This window comes from Formica exsecta, unplaced genomic scaffold (genome assembly GCF_003651465.1).
Source record: "Formica exsecta isolate Colony F162 unplaced genomic scaffold, ASM365146v1 scaffold268, whole genome shotgun sequence".
Classification (NCBI taxonomy): Eukaryota; Metazoa; Arthropoda; class Insecta; order Hymenoptera; family Formicidae; genus Formica; species Formica exsecta.
In genome coordinates, this window is record NW_021849945.1 from 84,932 (window position 1) to 97,869 (window position 12,938).

General features: G+C 43.4%; 1 pseudogene; it reads left to right on the forward strand.

Annotated features, from left to right (window-relative positions):
* Positions 1 to 12,750: 12,750 nt before the first annotated feature.
* LOC115237041 overlaps positions 12,751 to 12,938 on the forward strand; it is a 6,444-nt pseudogene continuing 6,256 nt past the window's right edge.

Consider the following 12,938-nt stretch of genomic DNA (forward strand, 5'->3'; position numbering starts at 1 on the left):
GGTAAAAAAAATACGCCAAGTATATATCTAAAAAATAATTTATAAAATATTTTTCCTAAATAATAAGAAATAAAAACTAAATATGAAATCAATAGTTAACTAGCCAAGTACTTAGAAGCAATTCAGTTTGTGAGAATTTGTAATTTGAAATAGTATTTGTCATAAAATCAAATTTGTATTTATAGAAATGTTATACAAATTCTCCGTATAAAATTTAAATGCATTTTATTTTTATTAACAGAAACCTGAGTTTCAAAATAAGTTCAATAGAAATAAGAAAATATAAATGAGGAATATAAATGAGAAAAAAGGCGCTTCATTCATAGAGCACTTTTTTCACTTGTTATTTCGCTGCGCGAAATCTCAGCCCTGTCATTCGTAAAATATAATCGCTTCCCGTTTAAAAACTATTATAGCCTCGACATTTTTGTATTAGGATTTTCGTCTTGAAATGTTCTAAGGAATTTGCCATTAAGAGGAATTTCGTTATTTTTATGACACACTGTATATCTGTTTTATTCGTAAATTTTATTCTTAATTACAAAGTTTCCGCACATTAGCTCGCGTCGCGTATCGCGATAGCGGATATCTTGGCGTGCGCGTGTCTAGAGTCGAGTTTCGGTCGCGAGACACTCCTCGATCTTTCGTATTTCTTTCTGCCGACAGCGTGGCTTTAATTTCATTGTTTCCCGTAATTAGCGTTATTGACTGCCCGCGTAATGTGGGAGTTACCGTGACTCTCCGAAGGACGTCCGGGTGACGCTCTTTACTGATCCTTGCGCCGGCGCTGGGGATCCACCTCGGTCCGTTGGATCCCGGCCCGCGCGGGTGATGTTCTGAGTCGACCTCGGGGTCTGAGGGTCAGGGTTGGAACGTGATGCGAATCGCTATGCGATGCGGAATCGCTACGCGATATCAGTCCTCTCGTTAGGACCTCTAGCCTCTCACGTTCAAGTTGTGCATCCACCTTCTCGTGGTACTCCTGAGAACGCACCTACTTTGGAAAGTAAGATTCGGTAGGTGTCGGCTGAGTGACGTCACAGCGAGTGTTTCCCCCTTTTCCGCATAGTCATGAGCCGGAGTCCGGGAGTGTCGTGGTTGAAAACTGATGCTGATCGAATGGCTTATAAGTGACGGCGTCCTTCCTATCTTTCCTCTCACCACCTTTCCGCACTTCCCGGCAGCCCATCTCCATCCGTTCGTCTCTATTGTACCTCGGTGCAGTAGAGAGGAACAGGGGCTGTTGATACTCACCCACCGGGCCCTGCGCTTCTGAGACCTTGGTCCCAGCGGCGACGGAACCGGTGGCCACTAATCTTTCTTTTCTTTTCAGGTCTTCTCACCCTTGGGAAAGCCACCACCCTTCTCTCTCTTTCTCTATCACTCCCCTCTTAACTATATCTTATTAACATTACTAACACTCTTCTTTTCTTCTTCTTTCGTCACTCTACTCTTTTTCCCTCCCGAGCTAAAAGCTCCCCCTCAGCCCCATTTCTCTCCTTTTCGTACTATCGCTATTACTATTACTTTTCTATCTCTATACTCTATCTTTCTTTCTTTCGTTCCTCCTTCTCTACTTTCTATTAACTATAACTAACAACACGTTTACTTGTCCTTTTTCTCTACATTCCCCTTCGTTCTTTCTCAACCTTCACCAAAACAGCATGCAATGCTACGAGTCGGTGCCAGCGTTGCTGGTCAAATGGCTCTTATGTAGCAACACACACATACACAATTTCTCTCCTTCTTTACTCTCTCTTCTTCACCCTCCTATATTTCCTTTCATTATTTCCTAAAACAACATGCAACGCTACGAGTCGGTGCCAGCATTGCTGGCCAAATGGCTCTTACGTAGCAACACACATACACACACTCCCCATCTTCTTTCTTTCTCTTCTTCCTTTTTTATTAGCTTGCTCTATCTCCCTAAACAGCATGTAACGCTACGAGTCGGTGTCAGCATGTCTCTATTGTACCTCGGTACAGTGGAGAGGAACAGGAGCTGCTGTACTCACCCACCGGGCCCTGCGTTTCTGATGTCTTGGACCTAGCGGCGACGGAACCGGGGGTTACTAATATTTCTTTACTTTTAGGTTCCATCTCTCGCCGTCGTTTTCCACTTGCATCGTCCGGTCGGTTGTTTGTTTTAATTCGCTCTGGTTCGGTAGGAAATTGATGTGTTATAGCTAGATAGGTAGGCGTTTCCTAATAATGGCGCCCGTTGCAAAGTTAAGGTTCGGATCGTGCCGATGACTTGAATGGCCGTGACGACGAAAAAATCGCGGTCGCTAGCGGTCCACCACCTCGGGGTACCTGCCGTCCCCCCGTTGTATTTAGGCTTTGTGGCGTAAAGGTGGCTCTGCGCCATTTGACCTCTCTTCCACCCTACTCGTGGAAAAAAATTATGTTGTCTAATATTTCAAAACTTTTGGTGAGGAGGAGTGCCCGCCTGGCTGATCGCTTCCCGCCGGGTGGGGCCGCTATTTGGGAAGCAAGGGACGTGCCTGTCGTCGAGTCGCGAGTACGCTCGTGCGCGCACTTGGAGACGGCCTCCGCTTCCTCGAGAGCGCCTCGCCAAGCTGTGCCCGAGCGAGTCCGCGGCGTAACACGACTTTGCGCACAGTCCCAGGGTTGCGGCCTTCGCGCCGTCCGAATTGCACTAACGCGTTGCAATAGCTATAGTAGTAGTAGCAGTTCCGTATGGTCTTCACCGGCAGTCCTCGACCGGGAAGAAGAAATTAGAAATAGGATACATAATACAGCGTTAGTTTCCGCGATTAGGCCCGCGATTAGTTCCGCGTTTAGCTCCGCGAATAGCTCCGCGAACAAACCCGCGACAGGAAATAAGACTAGGTACGCAAATGTCCCCCAATCTCAACCCCACAGCGTGTGTGAACCGGGTTCTTCTTTGTGGCCGCTGCAACAAGCTCCGGCAAACTGCGTCCCCTTTCCCTCACTTGCGTCCACGGGAGTGAGGATACTGCAGCTGAACATGAGGCGTTCAGCTGTAGTAACGGGTGAGGTGCGTCAGCTCATTGCAGAGAAGCGACTTGACGTCCTGTTATTGCAGGAGCTGCACGTCAAGAAGCATGGCAAGAGCCACACCTTCGTAGGCTTAGGAAAGAATATGAGGGTGGCTGCTGTACGCTCACAACGCCCGTGGGCTGCAGTGGCAGTTTGTAACCCTCAATTCCAAATGGTATTCGTCTCGCAGCTCAGCACGACACACTGTGTCTGTGTGGAAGTGCTGGCTCCCAGCTTCTCTTTCTACGTCGCATCGTGTTACTTCCAGCACAGCGACGAGATTGAGAAGCACCTCAGACACCTCGAGACGGTGCTTCATTCGCTGAGGGGGAAGAGGCTTATAGTTGCGGTAGATGCCAATGCTCGATCGTCACTCTGGGGTTCCCAAGAGACAGACGAAAAAGGTTCGAAATTCGAAGACCTTATTAGAGCACATGGCATGGATGTGGTCAATGATGCTGGACAGGGGCCCACTTTTTGGACGGCAAGAGATTCGTCATTCATCGACGTAACCTTGGCATCGCCCTCTATGAGCCAATTCATCGGCGAATGGAAAGTGAGGTGCGACTGGACAAGCAGCGACCACAACTCCATAGATATCAGATTGAGGGTGCCGAGAGAGAAAGGTGTAGGAGACACAGAGAACACAAGGTTCGACACTAAATGGTGTAAATTCGTGAAACTTCAAGTCTCGAAGCGAAAGACTGAAGCAATCGTTTTAAAGAGCGACGTTATTATGAGAAACCCGATAGGCAGACGGGGAGGAGACCGTCCAGATAGGAAGCGGAAAAATAATAAGAGAAGCGTAGATTTCGCAAGTAGGCCGCCGACAATAAAAATTAACAGTGCGAAAATACGATTTAGGGAAACGGTTCGATACTTAGGAGTACATATAGATAGATTTATGAAAGTAAGATCGCACTGTCAAAAATTAAGTAGCAAAACCGGGTTGCTATTCGGGAAATTGGGTAGATTAGCTAGAGTCGTATGGGGGCTTAAATATAAAACACTCTCCATAATATATCGGGGGGTATTCCAGCCGTGTGTAACATACGCCGCCGCGGGGTGGGTCGATTTATGTACGGAGAGTGACATTAGAATCCTTAGGGCCGCGCAGCGGAAAGCATTAATATCGATTACCGGCGCTTACCGCACAGCGTCTTGGGAATCTTTTTGTGTCGTAGCCGGGACGACACCCGTCGACATACTATTAAAGGAATTCGCCGCGAGATATAACGCACGTAAAGGGTTGACCGCGGAAATAGGAAACATAGAAATACCCGCGGAACTAGATAAAAAGGAATCGTTCGAACGCATTCGGATGAGAATGCGGATCCGTAATTTTCTCGGAAAAGCCGCGTCCTCGAATGATCTTTGCGTCGCGTAGTTTTAAGTTAGAGGTTAATAAGTAGGTTTCCAAAACCCCTTTTATCCAATGGCTTTTAAGTCATTTCCTTCACACCCATCCTAACCCAATCAAATTTTCCTCCCCAACTTCCGCCCATAACAGGGTCAGGGCGTGTATCCGGGTCGGGATACAGTGGACAGGCCTCCCCGTGGTTCCCCGTGGGCGCGTCCGTAAGCAAAAAGGGGCTTCTGCGTCGTCTACAAGCGTGTAGGCCGGCGATCTGGGCCCTGGGGAAGGCAGGTTAGGGCTTACGGCGCGGCCAAACTGTCCATTCTGCGCATAAGATCCCGCAGGCGCTGCTGGATTTTTCTATCGCCCGTCTCGGGGCAACGTCGCTAGACAGTGGATACAGTACTAGCGTATGCCCGATTGGGCGATGTAGCACGAGTCGTCGCCCCCGGGTGGCGATTCAAACAATAACTGCCCGCGTAATGTTAATTAATGATAAAGACTGCCCGCCGTTCGTTAGCGATGGGTCTTTTTATTATCTCCCCTTGGTTTCCCGGGAGGGGATCGCTTAGCGACAAGACCATGTGTCGTGTCGCTCGATTTTGGTGGCAAGATCCGAATGCAAGCTAAGGAGTTCTAAGTAGGACTTCTTTGTTTGCATTTTCGCAATTTCCTTATTCCTTTTTATTTCGCTTTTAAGTAGGACTTCTACGTTGCATTTTCGCAATTTCCTTGTTCCGCTTGCCCTGATTTCCGCGTTTTCGCAATGAAGTGATTGCGCGGTCGCTCAGGCTTCGCGCGTGGCTCGCTTTGTCAGCGCTTCGCTCGGTCAACGCTCGTAACATGATCTGTATTTGCGTTACACGTTGAGTAATGACATAAAATAATATATATCTAAAATAATTTATATCTAGTACTTCGTGTATAGCCTTTTCGGGCTATAACAGCATCGTTAAGGTCAAGTCAAGGACCCGTTAGTGTTTTGCAAATCTTTGTTTATATCCTTTAATTTATTTTTTAATTATGTTAATTCTGAATGCTGTACGATGTTTTGTTGTTTCGTGTCTAGTATGTCTGTATTGTCCCGTATAAATGTAATATTAATTTCCGGTAAATACGTTTCTGTTATGTTGCCTTGTATGACTTCCTTTGGTTGGATCGTCATTTCCGTTGTTATTAATTTACATTTATTTTGAAGTGTGATTTGCCCTGTACCTTTAATTATTTTTCTAATTTCGTTATAATTTTCACATTGAATTATTATTGATTGTTCGCGTATAGTTGAATATAACCAAGTAAGTGACTGTCGCAACGGTATCCATATCGTTCCTGTCGCAATTATATGTTTACTTTTGCAGGCTTCTGTTTGGCTTTGTTGTTGCAAGTACATATGTATTTCGCACGGCGCGTTTGGATTAATACGGTGTATTGGTTGCGTTTTCTCGGATATGTATCTAGAGTTTATTTGGATGCAATTTTTTAAGTCGTCCTCAGTTATTACCATATACGTTAATCCTTCTCTATTAACTATGATTATTTCGTTGTTTATTTCCGCGTGCGTAAATATATTTTTATGGTCGTAAATAGGTAATGGGGTTACCTTTATTATATCGTATACTGGTTGTGAGATTAGCGGGAATCGCAATACAGTAAATATGATTGATCCTTCACGGTATGCAGATATTTTAATGTATTCTTCTAGTGCTAACCATTCGTCGTTTCGGATTTCGAAAGGGAAATATAAACCGTGAGGTAATTGGATAGCTGCTTCTTTTAAATATGTTATAATGTCGCTAATAAGTGTTAGTACGGGATGCATAGTGCCCTTGCGTACATACGTAAGATATTCTATTACGTCTTCCGCATCTCGAATTAAATCTGTTATCATCGCAATGATTACCGTAAAATGTTCGGTTATTTCTTCGCGAGTACTGTATTCTCGAACATAATGATTTCATAATTTACCGTTATGGTCTAATATATTTTCTAGTTTATCTAGGTGTACTATTGTACTATTTAAGATTTTTATTTGATTTTTCGCGACATGTTGAATAGTTTGCTAATTATTTTGTAAAAGATTTAACTGTTCGTTTATTAATTCTCTATCGTTCGCGTCCTTTGTACCGAACAATGTTTTCGCTATTTCACCTATTCCGTCGACAAGGCTTCTACGTCCGTTCGTCCGTGTCTTATATAGCGTATTTATTAGAGTGATCAATTTTGTTAATTGTTTCGACTCGTTTTTTACGATTTTTTTTAAATTATTGCAAGTACGTTTATGGTGGACTTCCGATTTTATTTTTTCGCACATCTCGTTTGTTTGTTAAATGTATTGATTTATTTGTCACGCTTTGTCGTTTAGCGTCGTTATATCTAGTTTAATAACTAGTTTCCACGTCTTTGACAAATTGCATTTGTCCGATTTTCTCGAAATATATGCCGGGGTTGTGTAGAAATTCTTGAATTTTGTAAGGTGAATCCGTTTCACGTTGCCCCGTGTGACTCTCGGCCTGTCGACTGTTCCAGATGACGAGTATCCTGTAATTTTATATTAAAATGTTTCATATAACCGTCTTATCGGTTCTCATTTTATGAGTTTAGCCTTTCTGCTTGCTAGCTTTTAGCGTCGTTTAGTCTTTTATTCAGTCGCGTTTTACTGAGTGTCTTCCTAACATGGTTTGCGCGAATTTAGTTGATCATTCTCGTTATCTTCCTTCTTCGGAGGACGAGATTGACGATACTGGTGATGGTGCAATGTTAGTGATTGTTCCTCAAACTGACATGAATATGGTGGACGATGGTTTCGACGATGCCTTTTGGGTGCCTCGCTATGAGCCTCCTGATGGCTTCATCCCGTTATTGCAAAGGCTGTGGCTGCGTGTGCCTGTACGCACTCGAGGGAGTGCTTTTCTCGATCATATCCGCGCTACCTTCCATAACTCCGGAGGGCGAGGTCGGGCTACGGTTGAGCAGATGCGTCGCGCTTTGGATCGGATGCGGTTAATTGGTCGTTCCAACAACGAATAAGTAAGTTTTTATTTTAATTTTTTATAAATTGCTTTAATTTGTTTGTATGCATGCGCACCGCTTTTCTTCCTTTCTTAATTGTATAATTCACGTCCGAATTTTTCTCGATTATTACGTACGGTCCGGTCCATAAAGATTCAAGTTTCTTAAATCGTCCGCGTCGGAGCGTCTCGTCGTGTACTAATATCTTGTCGCCGACTTTGAATTTTATTTCTCTAGTACTTTTGTCGTACTGTTTTTTGGCTTTAATTTTTTCTTCCTTGATATGCTCTTTTGCGAGCTGATTCGTAGCCCTTAGCCTTTCTTTCAATTCTTGCGCGTAATCATCGTAATTATATGTCGGTTTAGGCGGTCTCGTCGGTGACGTAGGTAGATCCGTTTGGTGCCCGTAGACTAATTCGAAGAGTGTATATCCCGTAACTGTGTGTGGCGTCGTATTATATGTGAACATTGCGAACGGTATCCATTCGTCCCAGTCTGTCTGGTCTTTGTTTATGTAATGTCTTAAATATTCCGCTAATGTTCGATGCGATCGTTCTAACGCGCTATTACTTTCCGGATGACAGGCAGTTGTTTGTATTTTATTTATTTTTAATAATTTACATGTATTTTTAAACATTTTGCTGAGGAAATTTGTGCCTTGATCCGTTAAAATTTTTTCCGGTATTCCGTGTTCAAGTAAATTTTTGTAACGATTTCTTTGCTGACCGTGTTCGTTTCTTGGTTTGGAATCGGTATTGCTTTGCTGAATTTTGTTAAGTTGTCTTGGAACGTTAAAAGATATTTATTTCCGTTTGTTGTAACTGTTAGCGGTCCTACAATATCTAACGCGCATTTTTCGAAAGGTTTAGTAGGCGTATCCGTGATTATTTACGGTATTTTATTTTTTCGCGATAATTTATTTTTCTGGCACAATTCGCATTTTGCAATGTATTTTTCTACGTCTTTTGTTATTCCTGGCCAATTATAGTTTAGGCGGATTCTTTTTATCGTTCGTTCAACTCCTTGATGTCCTCCTGTAGGTGCATCATGATATTCATATAATATCTGTTTCTTGTCTTCCTCCGTGTATATTTTTTCTTCGTCGGAGTTTGTTTCTCTTCTTCTATTGCGAGGATTTCTCGTTCTTCCTCTTCTGTTTCATGCGCTTTTCTTGTTACATTGCGGCTCAGTGCATCGCGGTTCGCGTTCGCTCGTCCGGCTTTATGGATGATTTCATAATCATATTCGTCGAACTTTAATCTCCATCGGATCAATCTCGATCCGGGATCGTTCACATTATATAACCAGATTAATGGTTTATGGTCGGTTACGATTTTAAATTTCGTACCGTATACGTATGGCCTAAAATGTTTTACAGCCCATACAATCGCTAATAATTCTTTCTCGGTTGTATTGTAATTTTGCTCCGCCCGCGATAAAACTCTGCTGGCGTAAGCAATTGGCCGGTCGTTACCTACTTTTCCTTGTGACAATACTGCTCCGATTGCATAGTCGGAAGCATCAGTGGTCACTATGAATTCTTGATTGAAATCTGGATACATTAGCACTGGCGCTGTCATTAATCTTTCTTTTAGTATTTCGAAAGCATTTTGCTGTTCCATAGTCCACTCGAATTTTTCCGTTTTCTTCGTTAATTTCCTCAGTGGCTTGGCTATTTTTGAGAAATCTTCTATGAATTTTCTGTAGTATCCGGCTAGTCCTATGAAAGATTGTATATTTTTGACTTCCTTTGGCGTCGGAAATTCTTTTATTGCCGTTAATTTTGACGGATCCGGAGATATTCCATCCTCCGAAATAATGTGACCTAAATAAATCACTTCCTTGCGTAAAAATTTGCATTTATCCGGCTGCAATTTTAGATTATTTTCTCGAAGTCTCTGTAGTACTTCCTTGAGTCTTCTATTGTGGTCCTCTAGGCTCGATCCGTATATGACGATGTCGTCTAAATAAACTAGACATTTAAGTTCTTGCATTCCGGTTAGAATTGAATTCATCAGTCTCTGGAATGTTGCTGGCGCATTTTTCAATCCAAACGGCATTCTATTAAATTGATAGTGTCCGTAGGACGTTGAAAAAGCTGTTTTTTGTTTATCTTGTTCAGCCATCGGTATCTGATGATATCCTGACGCTAAGTCTAGTGTGGTAAAATATTTAGCGTTTCCTAATTGGTCCAGTATATCGGTGATATTGGGCAGTGGAAATGAGTTGCCTATTGTTAAGTCGTTTAGCTTCCGAAAGTCTACTACTACTCGGAGTTTAGGTTTTCCGGATGCGTCGGCCTTTTTCGGTACCACTAATAAGGGTGCGTTCCATTGACTCGCGCTTTTTCGGATTATGCCGTTTTTTAACATTTCTTGCACTTGTTTATTTACTTCCATCTTGTGTTTTTTTGGAAGACGATACGGTCTCGTGTTCACCGGCGAGGTGTCGGCGCGCGTGTTTATCTTGTGCTCTACCGTTGCGGTGCACGTCAGTGGTTCTCCGTCCAACTGAAATGTATCGTAATATTCTTTGCATATCCGTAGGAGTGCCTGTTTTTCTTCCGTATTTAAATGTTGCGTGCGTAGTAGTTGTCAGATTTGCCCGTGTCTCGAATTAGTATACTTAAAATTTTTTCTTGCTTGTATCGTATGTATTTTGGATTCGATCTCGCGTTTTACGTCTTCGAGGGTGACGTTCGGCGTCTGTATCTCGACTTCCGTATCGGTTGTATTTATGATACTAAGGGGACACGTGTAATCTTTAGGTTCTACTAAGCAGTTTCCAAGGTAGATTTCTGGAGCTGTTTCCTCTGCTCGTACTATTCCTATCCGATTTTGATTCGTTGTCGCTTTTACGATGGTTTCGCTGCGCGGTTTTAGGAATGTTTTGTTAAACGTATGGAATCTTAGCACGGCGTCTCCTATTTTTAATTGATTTTGATTATAATCACAAGTTACCGAATTTTGTCGAAGGAAATCAATTCCTAGTATTCCTTCATATTCGATCGGAATGTCGTCTCTTACAACGTAAAATGCATGTTTTACTTTGTGATTTTCTATTTTATTCGTGGCTTACATTTTTCCTATGGTGTGTACTTTATGCCCGGTTATGCCTGTGAGCGCGATTTTACCTTCATGTATTAGTGTGTCGTCCTTTAAATGTTTCAATTTCATTAATGAGATGGTCGACCCTGAGTCGTACAAAATCTGTATTTTTCCGTCTTTTGCTTGTCGCATTGGTAATGCTATTAGCAATAAGTCCGTCTTACTTTGTGAGCGCGGCATATCTTTAATATGCGTAACGCGATATTCGGACGCTGGTCGCGCTTGTTTCTTTCTCGCTTCCTCCTGCTCGTTTTCGCTGCTGCTACTTGCACTTTCGGCGTTCTTTTTCTGTTGTCGCGAATTCTTTCGGTCGCGTGTATTTGTTGATTTCCGATTTTTAGTTTATTTGTACTACTTTTCGGTTTTCCATTCAGGCTCCAGCATTCGTCGCGGCTGTGTCCTGTCCTTTTGCAATGCGAGCAGTATTTACTTATCGCGTTTATCTGCGAGAGTTTTTCCGGTTTCGAGAGCGCGTATCGGCTACTTCGACAATCGCGTCCGTAATGTCCGTTTTTTCCGCATTTAAAGCATTGCGGGTCGAACTTCGACTATTTCGCGAATAACTTGATTTGGTTTTATTTTTATTAGCAAAGCTACTTGTTTTCGCCGTTCCCAGTCTGAGTTTTTCTTCGGCGCTCGCGCCCGTTATCGCTTCTTGGAGCGTCGTATATCGCTGCTGAATCGTTTAATTTCATGGCTAGTAAATCAACGCGTTGTTCGAAAGCGTGCGCAGTTTCATTCGGCTTTTGTTTTAGCGAATTGAATTTGATCTGTAAATTTGTCGTGCTTTGTTTCGACTGGTAACAAGTCTCGAGTTGTTTTAGTTCGTCAAAAGTCTGAATATTTCGTGTCTCGAAATCCTGCATGGCTTTTCCTTTTAGTTTTGTATATAAAATTGCTCGGATTAAAGATTCTTTATCCGCGATTTATGTCTTGAACGGCGTACGTGCATGCATTTAAAAATTCTAATAACTTATGTCGTGATGTTCCATCAAATTCGGGAATCATTGTTCTTGCTTCTTTTAACGGCAAGTAGTTCGGAGCAATGCTATGTCGATTTCTGATGTCGCGTTCGGTTCGCCCGTATGTGGCATTAAACGCGTCGTTATTGTCTTCTCGGCGGTTACACCCGTGACATGGCAAATCCATAATCGCGTCTTCTACTCGCGTTATTCGCCTATTCAATGCTCTTATTCCTGTGCGTATTTCATTTAGTATTTCGAGGAGTTGCGTATCATCTCTTCTTTCTTCGCGATGTGTTTCGAGAGGCGGCGTGCGATTCGCCTCCGCTATGTTTTGGTCCATCCAGCGAATGGATCGTCGCATGTTTTCTATTTCCTCGTCTACCGCGCTTTGCGGCGGATTCGCTGGGGTGCGTTCTTGCGGATTTCGCGATTCGGCCCTATTATTTTCTTGTTGGCCATAAATCTCTTCCGGATCGAACAGATCGCTCTCGTAGGAAGTTAGCAAAAATTCGCGTTGTAAAGATACTCTACTTGGAGTTCTGCTAATATACGGTCGCGTACGTTTAGTCTCGTGTTGAATGTTGTCAGTGGAGTTAGTCGTATTACGCGGGAGTAGGCTTTCGTCAAAATTGTTAAACGGAAATTCGCGTTCTGTGACGACGTTATCCGGTAACTCGGGCTCGCTTTCGCTCGAGTATTGAGTTTCTAAGTTTCTTCGCGCGTTATAAAGATTTTCTTGCGGTGTTAAACTTAAGTTAATCGCTCGTCGGGCTGGTTCGCTCAGTAACCACGATCGGTTCGCTATCGGTTTCGGTATATTGGAACCTTCCGACATTCACGCAGTTATATTTATTAAATTTTTCGGACTTACAATAGTACGTCTCGCATGATCGCTCGCTGTGTCAGTAGATCGCTGACGCTGCAGTCCTTCGCTCGGCGGCTAATACGGCTGACGATGCTCGTCGTACGGTGGTCGTTGTCCGACGTCGGTACGTTGTCCGTAGAGTTATCGTAGGTCGCGATGCCTGGCGGTTCACGTTTCTGCTACAGCTGTTATGGCGATGCTCGTTCTGTTGTCCTTGCGTTGTCTTCCGTCGATTGTGGTTTCCATCAGCTTACGTTTTACGTGTGCTCGCGTGCCTGGTCTTGTTTACACCCTGGGTGCTTTGCAGGTCTTGGGGAAGGCTTGGCTGCTGCTTCCGTCCGTCAACTTCAATTGAATTGATTGCTGGCGTGCCCGCTTTTTAACACAACCGTGTTTTTTGCAGGTCTTGAGTGAGCTCTGGCGATGCCCCGGCAGATCCCACCACTGCCATCAAATTATGTTATGCCTCCGGAGAGGCACGGTAGTTGGGATCGTTTGCCGGAAGGAATTTGGGAATTCGGGCTCCGACCGAGTAACTCACTGATTTTATTAGAAATAAAAATGACACCTTTGTATTCGGAATAAATATATATATAACTATTTTATTCGTA